The sequence below is a fragment of the Strix aluco genome, chromosome 2 (assembly GCF_031877795.1).
Source record: "Strix aluco isolate bStrAlu1 chromosome 2, bStrAlu1.hap1, whole genome shotgun sequence".
NCBI lineage: Eukaryota > Metazoa > Chordata > Aves > Strigiformes > Strigidae > Strix > Strix aluco.
The window spans coordinates 5,860,219-5,869,755 of record NC_133932.1 but is presented as its reverse complement, the minus strand read 5'-3'; positions in this window follow the sequence as shown (position 1 = coordinate 5,869,755).

Genomic DNA, 9,537 nt, shown 5'->3' with positions numbered 1-9,537 from the left:
TGAGGAAAAGTAGAGCATGTAGGCAAGTGGTAGAAGGTTAGCAGATTGAGAGAGAAGTGTGGTTGAGGCTGTGGCTCCTGCTCTAGGCTCAGCTAAGTCTGCCTGGGCTCACTCATCCAGCTGTGAGCCATAAAACTCCTCCCAGGGTATCTCCATCCGCTCTTGAACTGACCCGTGTGGTCTGACAAGTGGCTTCATGGTCAGTCTCGCTGTCCTACCTGCAAAATGAAGGAGGCCTCCCTGGAGGCACGATTCTGATGTATCTGTTTATCAAACTGTAGTGTTTTCTGTACATTGGGAATTAAAAAGTTCACTCTCTTTTTATTTTAGTCTGGATGTTTAACTTGAAGAAAACGAGGACCAGAGTTGTTCCAAACTGTGTTGTCACAATATTTATTCTGATATCACCACCCTTAACTCTGTCCTGCCATAAACAAATCATTTAACTTCAGTAGTTAGTTTTAATGCACTGAAATCCTTTAGATAGCTGTCATTTGGTTGTCATTCTAAAGGGTAAAGGCTAAATTTCTGTGCTGTCTCCAACAATAGCCCTGAAAAATTATTGCAGACCCATCTCACCATGACTGCAGTGTTTTAGCATTTGTGGTCCCAGGTTAGAATAGATTGCTTTGTATAACACCTGTGTGGGTTTTTTGATGTATTTTTACCCACTTTTCTTCTCATATTTCATCAGGGCCGTGTTAAGGCTATTAGCATGTTCAAGTTATTTAAATATAATCCTGAAATTTCATGAGTTCTAGTTATTTAAATACAATTTATTTGATTTAAATATATTTTTCTGATGCATTTTTACCCACTTTTCTTCTCATATTTCATCAGGGCCGAGTTAAGGCTATTAGCATGTTCAAGTTATTTAAATATAATCCTGAAATTTCATGAGTTTCCCATGCTTGGTGTTTGGAGAATTGCACTGTCCCTGTTTGGCGTTTTTTACATTTACATGAGTGACACACACTGCAGCTCTCTTGAAATATCTCCCTGCAATTTTTGTTTGCAGTGGTAGCTTCTTTTTTCCTAAACATAATGCAGAGACAGAATGAACTGATAATTATAAATTAGGCAAGCCATGGGAATTGGCAGAAGTTGTTGCAGGCACCGTTAACCTGCTGACTAGGTGTAGTATGGGATTAGGTGCATCTTTCTCTTTATGTTAACAGGGGCTGGTGGTTCCATACACAAGTGCCCCCAGTTTAGCACCATACCTTGGTTGTACCCACGTTGTTGTGTATAGAGCAAGAGTATTTCGCACCTGCTGTGGTGTGTATCAAATGTCAGGATCCAGTGGGCAATGTGGAATGACCATCACAGTTCTTTTTATTGACTTTAATCACAGCCCCATCCCTTCCGTGCTTCTGCTTTACTTCTATATTAAAAGGTCTAAAGATCAGTTTTAAATTGTCATTAAAAAAGAAACAGCTGTGTTAATCTTTCTCACAAATATTCATCATCCAGCCAGACCCTTTTTGGTTTTTGGATCACAGGCTTGAGTGTAGTGGTTGTCTTATACCTGTGTGCACTACGCTTTGTGTAGTGTCATGAATCCAGCATCCTAGCTATTTTAATACAAATAGGTCTCCTGTCCAGAATAAGTATCTTATTCGTTTAGATCTCAGCAGGTAACCACAATTAGGTATAATTTGATCATATATGTTGATGACACTGCATTTATTTTTAAAGGAAGTACTAGCTTCTTGTCAGAACCAGGACTACGTGAGCAGCCGGAGTTAGCTGCATTGCTATTTGCACCTCAGCTGTTTCAGCTGCCCGAAAAAGGTTCACCTCCAAGCTTGGAGCTGTGACACCAGACAACTTTGCTCCTCCTGCTGTGCGTTTCACTTTCTTTTCTCTGCGCACCTCCGTGCCCTCTATGACCCTCTTCTGTCTGTCTTGCCTCTGTCCACCCATACCCCCATTCTCTATTCCTCCAGCTGCCTTTCTCCCAATTTCTGTCCCTCTCTCTCCCCATTTCCCATGTCCTACCTGTCCGTGCCCAGCCCCTGCTCCACCCTCTGGTTCCCTCTTTCTTCCCCAGTTTCTCTCTGTTTCTCTTTGTCTCTCTTGCTGTGCCACTGGATTTCTCTCTCTCTCTGTTCACTTCTCTCCACATGTCTCTGTCTCTCTGTTTTCCTACATCTCTCCTCTTCTTCTGTCTGTCTCTCTGGTGTCTGCCACAGGCACACACATTTCACATTACCCAGTTCCTTTAAACTAGAGCTACTCAGTCTTTCCTTGTTATTTCCCAGGCAGAAAAGTATGTCCAAATGCTGTGTGCCGGAGGTGTCAGTGAAGATGGCTCATGCAGGTACATTTGAGATGTGTTAGACTTCCCATGCACACACAGGTGAAATGTGTAGCAAATAAGCAATGAGCCTCCCCTGTTCCCAAGGAGCTTAGCAGACCTTTCTTGTTGATTTATGACTGGTTCGATGACTGAAGGGATGGTCGGAAGTATGAATATATCCTAAATATGAAAAATCCTCCAAATCTGCCCTTCTTGATTTCCATGCAGAAAAGTAGGAAACATATGTGTACAGTAACCTTAAATTCTTGAGTACAAATTCTTGTTCTTGTAGCAATGGGATTGCCTGTTCCTTGCAGCAATCTTTAGCAAAACTGCCACTGGCTTTAAGCATGTGAAACCTATCCAGTAATGGGGTTTTGGGTGCAACCTTAATACAAATTTTCATTATTAATAATAATATTTGCAGAGGCAGCTGCAATATGCTCCATCTATCACAAATGAGATATGAACTGCTGTGTCGTAGCCTGCAGTCAATAGATTTTTTGGTGAGGCGTAGTGAAGGCGGGGCTTGAATCCTCGTTTCTCAGTTGATAAGGAGGTGACAGACTTTACTGATCAAAAATGTGCTTCTGCTTTTCAGCAAAGGGAGCTTAATCCTTCTATTTCTTTTGTTAGTCAGCTCTTCCCGTTAGAAGTCATGTTCCTGTCTCACTTCCCTTACGAGGACACCGGTTACTTTGATTCCTTTATAGGGTTGAGCAAGTCTGTGTCTTAGTGCACTAGTTTTCTTTGACAAAAAGCCATTATCATTATTGATGAACCTGTTACTGGCTGGCAAGTTACCAGAAAGTGCTCAGAGAAAAAGCTTTCCTTAGGGTGTGCTTTGCTGCAGCACTGTGCGTCAGGTCCTCAGACACCGGTTTTGGAAAAAACATCACATAGGTGTCAGGTGGAAGAGGGGAAGGAGAATAAAATCAGTCCCAATTCTCTTTAATTTCAAATGTCCAATCAACAGCAAAAAGCTCTCCTACCTAGTGAGAGTCTGACATGCAGCCAAAAGTATTGTTCTTAGTATTATCCCCTTGTGCTATTGTGGGTTTATTCAACATCTGATCAGTTAAACGGAGAAAATATGTTTCTTTATGGTACACGAGAAGTTAAAGAGTCTTCATCACTAACCATGGGTGCATGAGCAGCGTAAGGACTTTCCAGTTGTGCAGTCAAAGCTGCAATAAACTCTGATTCTCAGGACCTGAATCTAAATGTATCTTGAAATTAGATGTAGTTCTCTAATAGTGAGAGTGATGACGCCCGAAACAGTTAATGGAAGAAAAGCTGATTTGTGATTGTTTGGGGTTTTTCAGGGTAGAATTAGTAGCTTTCTGAAAGATGTGCTTTAGCACAGCTTTGAGGAAAAGTCCCCCAGTGTGTTTGTAAGGAAGTTGGTTTAGATGATCCGAGCTATCTGTGGCAGCAAAGAGACTGTGAAATGTAGCTTTGGCAGTTCAGCTGCTTAGCCAGCTCCTGCTGCAAATATTTTAAGTACAGAAATGTGTTTTCTTTTTCCTGCTTTGGCATTATATCACTGAGATACAACTTGTTGTGTCCCTTGGGCTTATCAATGCACAGAGGCTCTGGTTCCATACCTACTGAAATTGCACAGGGAAATTCCTTCTCAGCATACTGCCATGGACACCTCTCAGAAAGATGTCAAATACAAGACAAGCTTATAAATAAACACACACTCTCTTTCTTGACTAGATCAACCAAATGAAAGTCTGGGCTGTGTGGGCAATCCAACTTGAAGTTCAGTCTTTTTTTTTTGACTAGGAGGAGCATGAAGTGAAATAGTGTGTGATTAACCCATGCGCATCTGCGTTCCCTTTGACCTGTAAGTTAACGTTTACAAAGTGGAAATGCACTACTGGCTTTGGGTTAAAGATTTATTAAAGGGCAAGGATGCCTGGTAGCTTTGAAGGCTGGGACTATGGTCAGAGTTTTTATCTTGCTATGATGCCATCCTTTCTTCCTGAGGCTTGTTCTGCTGTGGCTTACGTGGGCTTGATGGGCTGTCCTACCCTTGTTGAATAAAAATCACAGAATTCAGTGACTGTCCAAAATTAGCACCCTCTTTAGCTGTTGCACCAGAGTGGGGAAGGGCAGAACAGGGCAAGGTGACTAAATTTTCTCCTGACTACTAGGAGTGGTTCTTCTAGCCTGAAGGCAGAAGCACCACTGCAAGGTGAGCAGGTGGCTTCTCCAGCCTCTATTCAGGCAGCATCTGTTTTTTGGCGACAAGGAGTGTATGCTCTCTGCTGCAGACAACTTCTTTTATGATCTTTCCTGCACAAATAAATGATAATAATTAACCTGTCTGGCATCTGCTGCTGAATGGTCCCAGAAAAATGACAAGGACATATTTCATAAGAGCCACTCTACAAAAAAGTACATGTTATTAGAAGAGCCTTTTTTGCTACAAAGCTGTTGGCCATGATAAAAAAGTATAAATATTGTTGCTTTATTTTCTCATATTATGCTGAAAGGTTCAAAAAAGAGATTAAATCCCCTAGTACTAAGTAATACACTAGCAGATAAACAAAGACTCTAGAGAGCTCCTGTCCCATTTGGCAGTGTGTAAAGGGTTAACAAACAGAGAAGAAATGCAAGCTGGGGAAGCTGACAACACAGAGACAAGGAGTGAATGAATATATTAAATACATACAACAATAAATGCGTTTTAGCTGGACAAAGATGGGCAGGAGAAGAGGTTGGGCCTTTTAGAAACAAGAAAAGCAGTGGGCCATCGCAACAGCCTCATCAGAAAGGATCTATCTCTGTCCGTTGCCTCTTACATATATGGCCGGAACAGAAGAGCTTTACTTTTGGGACTGGACAACCCCTCGCTAGAAGAAGTGATGGTGAGCAGTGATCCACTAGTTGTACACGTCAGAGCAGCCCTGGCAGGCTACAGTCCGTGCTGGCAAGCGCTGTGCTAAGCGTCAAGCAGAAATTTATGAAGGTGTTGGCCCTGTTCTGGGAAGTGTAGACCCTAAGAGACAAGCATTAAGGTAAAGCGATAGGGAAGAATATACAGCCTTGGCTCTGCCACATGGCATGACATACACATTGCCTAGGAAAATGTTAATGGAGAGCATAAGGAAGCAAAGGGGCTACTGTCCTATGTCTCTCCCTTTTCTTCCAGGGACCCAGGTTATTCACCCATGTAGTGCCCCGCTACCTGAACTTGCAAGATTTGGCAGGAAACTAAAGGCCTTTTAATGCACATGCTATCAGTTTGAGATTTGAGTCCCCTTTGTCTATTGGATCAAATACAAGCTGCCTTATCTTCTGTTTCACAGAATCACCGAATCATCAAGGTTGGAAAAGACCTTGAAGATCCTCCAGTCCAACCATTAACCTCACACTGACCGTTCCCAACTCCACCAGATCCCTCAGCACTGGGTCAACCCGACTCTTCAACCCCTCCAGGGATGGAGACTCCCCCCCTGCCCTGGGCAGCCCATTCCAACGCCCAACAACCCCTTCTGCAAAGAAATACTTCCTAAGAGCCAGTCTGACCCTGCCCTGGCGCAGCTTGAGGCCATTCCCTCTTGTCCTGGCGCTTGTTCCTTGGTTCAAGAGATTCATCCCCCCTCTCTGCACCCTCCTTTCAGGGAGTTGTAGAGGGCCATGAGGTCTCCCCTCAGCCTCCTCTTCTCCAGACTAAACCCCCCCAGTTCCCTCAGCCGCTCCCCATCAGACCTGTGCTCCAGACCCTGCACCAGCTTCGTTGCCCTTCTCTGGACACGCTCGAGTCATTCAATGTCCTTTTTGTAGTGAGGGGCCCAAAACTGAACCCAGTCATCGAGGTGCAGCCTCACCAGTACCGAGTCCAGGGGTAAGATCCCTTCCCTGTCCCTGCTGCCCCGCTATTTCTGATATAAAAGCTCTTCTTCCATTTGAAAAGTTTTTTCCATTCTCCTCCTCATCTTTCATTCACCACTGAGATGCTGAACGCCAGCTGTTGTATTTTCAAGGAACCCCCTTGGTACTTCCTCTCATTCTGCCTCTGACTTACATGAGCTCCTTGCACATTTCTATCATGAAGTCTGTGAGAACAGCTCACATCTAATAGCTGCTGGTATGCAGGTACCATATAGTTGCATATACATCATGTAGTAGCAAATACATGCTTTTTTATGTATCTCTTGGGTCTTGTTGTGTATTTCAGCTGGGATCTCCTTGGAGTAAAGGCCACGTAAAGCCATGCACTGAACAGATGTCATAAACCCAGAAAGATAGCTGAGAAGACACTGAAATGCTCATTCTTCCATGCTTAATTCTTTGTGTTTACAAATCATGTTTATGTGATAACAATTCATTGTGTTTCTGAATCATTTTTACATGATAACAAAGACAGTTGCTAAAATATTAATGAAGGACGTCTATACTTAATGTTTCATAAGATCTGTACTTAAGAGCTGCTGCAGCTAACTAAAGAGGTTGTTTAAGCTAAATCACAGACTCACTGAGGTTAGAAGTGACCTCGGGAGATATCTAGTCCAACCCCCCTGCTCAAGCAGGGTCAGCTGGAGCAGGTTGCCCAGGACCATGTGCAGTTGGGTTTTGAATATCTTCACAGCTGGAGAATACACAGCCTCTCTGCGCAGCCTATTCCAGTGTTAGACCACCACTTAATATTCACATTTAAGGGTAAAAAGGAAAGGCCACAAAACTACAAGCCAGTCAGCCGAGAAGGAATGCTCCATCCCTCCAAGATGCTCTGTCGCTTCAAGGCAACTAATCCTGGAAACCATTTCCAGGCCCATGAAGGACATGAAAATGATCAGGAATAATCAGCACAGATTTATAATTTTCTCCTTAAATGGGATGGGCTAAGTCAGAAACACCACACGAGTTAAGAAATCTTCTTTTCTGTATTTCATATAATTTGGAGGTCGATAAATCAAATGTCAGTTTGACAGTATCTCATTAAATAATGTTTTTGCCTGTGTGGAGTGAAAAATCAAGGTCAGGCAAGCTAATAAGCTTTATAACGTTTACATGGCTGTCAAGTGAGTAAAGTGATAATACCTTGTCCTTTCTTAGGAAACAAGAACAAGCAGGAAATAGGTCTACCCGTAATTAAAAAGCAACAGCTTTATTTCTACCTGTCCCACAAGAAAACAAGAGAACAGAGCCTGTAGAGAGGTGTGAGCAAGGTGAAATGTAGGTTCTCAAGGCGGAATGTAAGCTAAAATGTGATGTTATCTCTCCTGCTGCGTGGCTCGGGAGAAGGGGATCTTGGAAACCCTCAAAACTTTGCCACTTTGGTTTGCAAAACTGTAGTCGAACGTATAATTCTTCACTGTCAGAAAATAAGTGAGATGAACTCCTTACTCTTAAATATTGTCTGGTAGGAAAGGAGTCTCAAGGGTAGGTGGCAGGTGCCGGGTACTTTATTTCTTTGGCAATGATGAATCACTGCTCAGGGTGAACTAACATATTTGCAATCTCTGCTTTGAGCTGGAGAATTCCTCACTGCTGCTGTGGTTTTTTCTGGCAAAGCTGGAAGAGGCCAGGGTATGGAGAGAGCCTGCCTGGGCAAATGGGAAGATGGCAAGCAGTAATGGAGACCTAAAGACTTATAACTTGGAGATTACTCCGTCTATATTCTTCTAGAGCCTCCAGGTCTACAGTTCAAGACTTTCAGGTACTGCTGTAATAAAATGATGGAAGTTGTACTCATCCTTAGCCCACCCACACTGTAATGGGGCTAAATTTTGATCTGTTTTTGAGAAAATATTACTTAATATTGTATAACCAGGTTAGCCAAATCTGTTCCTGGTGACTAGGTGATAAAACCATTAGTGTCATGAAATCAAAAGAGCCCATCTTAGCCCCGGAACTGTCCCTAAGCTGGGGGAGTTGGAGGCAGTTGGTCAAGGTGGCTCTCAAGCAGGCAGAAAGTCCCAGTAGAGTTTAGGAAAGGATGAGACACTTGCTTTCTTAGGTCATCCCTCTACAACATTCTTGCTTGTTGGTTGTGAGGCACCAGCTCCAGTCAGTCCCACCAGTTAATAAGTCTTGCTACGTTCCAGACAAGTCTTCAACTGCAGCTCTCTCTCTCCACTTTCAAGGAATTCCCCCCAACACGTCTCCAGGACTGTATCTGTGCTTGCTTTGTTGCTATTTTCTCAGTGTTTGTCATGGGCAAAACTATGCAAAAATAATGACAGAACCGGCTCAAAACGTCTCAGCCGTGTAGATAAGCAAATGAAGAAACAAAGAAGCAGGTGAGGTGTTTTGGCCTGCCAGGGTTGTGGTGCTTCTACTCTAGGGAGATGAGTGTTGTAGGGGAAGTGGAGATCCTGTGTCCAGTTTTGGGGCTCCCAACACAGGAAAAGACCAACGAACTGCAGCAAGTTCAGCAGTGGCCAACCACACTGGTTGGGGGCTGGAGCCCACATCCGTCAAGGGACTGGGCTTGTTCAGCCTGGAGAAGAGATGGCTTTGGGAGAACCAGACAGCAGCTTCCAATACCTATGGAGAGGTTACCAAGACGGAGCCTGGCTCTTCACAGCGGTGCACAGTGAGAGGATGTGAGACAACTGTCGTCAGCTGACACAAGGGAAGTTCAAGCTGCATATAAGGAAAAGCTTTTTGACTGTGAGGGCAATCAATCAATGGAACAAGCTGCCCAGTGAGGCTGTGCAATCTCCATCCTTGGAAGTCTTAGGACAAACTGGATAAAGTCCTGAGCAGCCTGGATTGATCTCAGACCTGACCCTGCTTTGAGCTGAAGGTTGGACTAGTGACCTTCTGAAGTCCGTCCTGACCTAAATTATGATCCTAAGACCAGAGGGGACAGCCAACGAAAACTAGCTCTCCATCTCCCCCTCTGCCATCCATAACCACTGTCTCTTCATACACCTCATCTTCTCCCATGTAGCAGCCAGACTATTTTGACAAACCTTAGAAGTGGCAGCTCTTGGTGCTCTAACGTCTTACTCAGGGTGGTGTGAGAAGGTGCCAGATTTTAGAGAAGACAAAACGGTTAAGACCTGTCCCTCTCACAGCCCAAGCTCTTGCTGGCTGCTATGGGGGCCACGCGAGCTGGTAACTGCTTTGGGGAGGGAAGGCTTCCAGGATGCTCGAGGAGAGGAGGAGACATTAACTCCAGGGTCACGTTTGAATTTCAGTGTGTGCCTCCTAGAGATTTCCTCCTGGCAGGACTTAGAGTAGAGCGGGTCATGGAAAGGGGAAAAAAAACT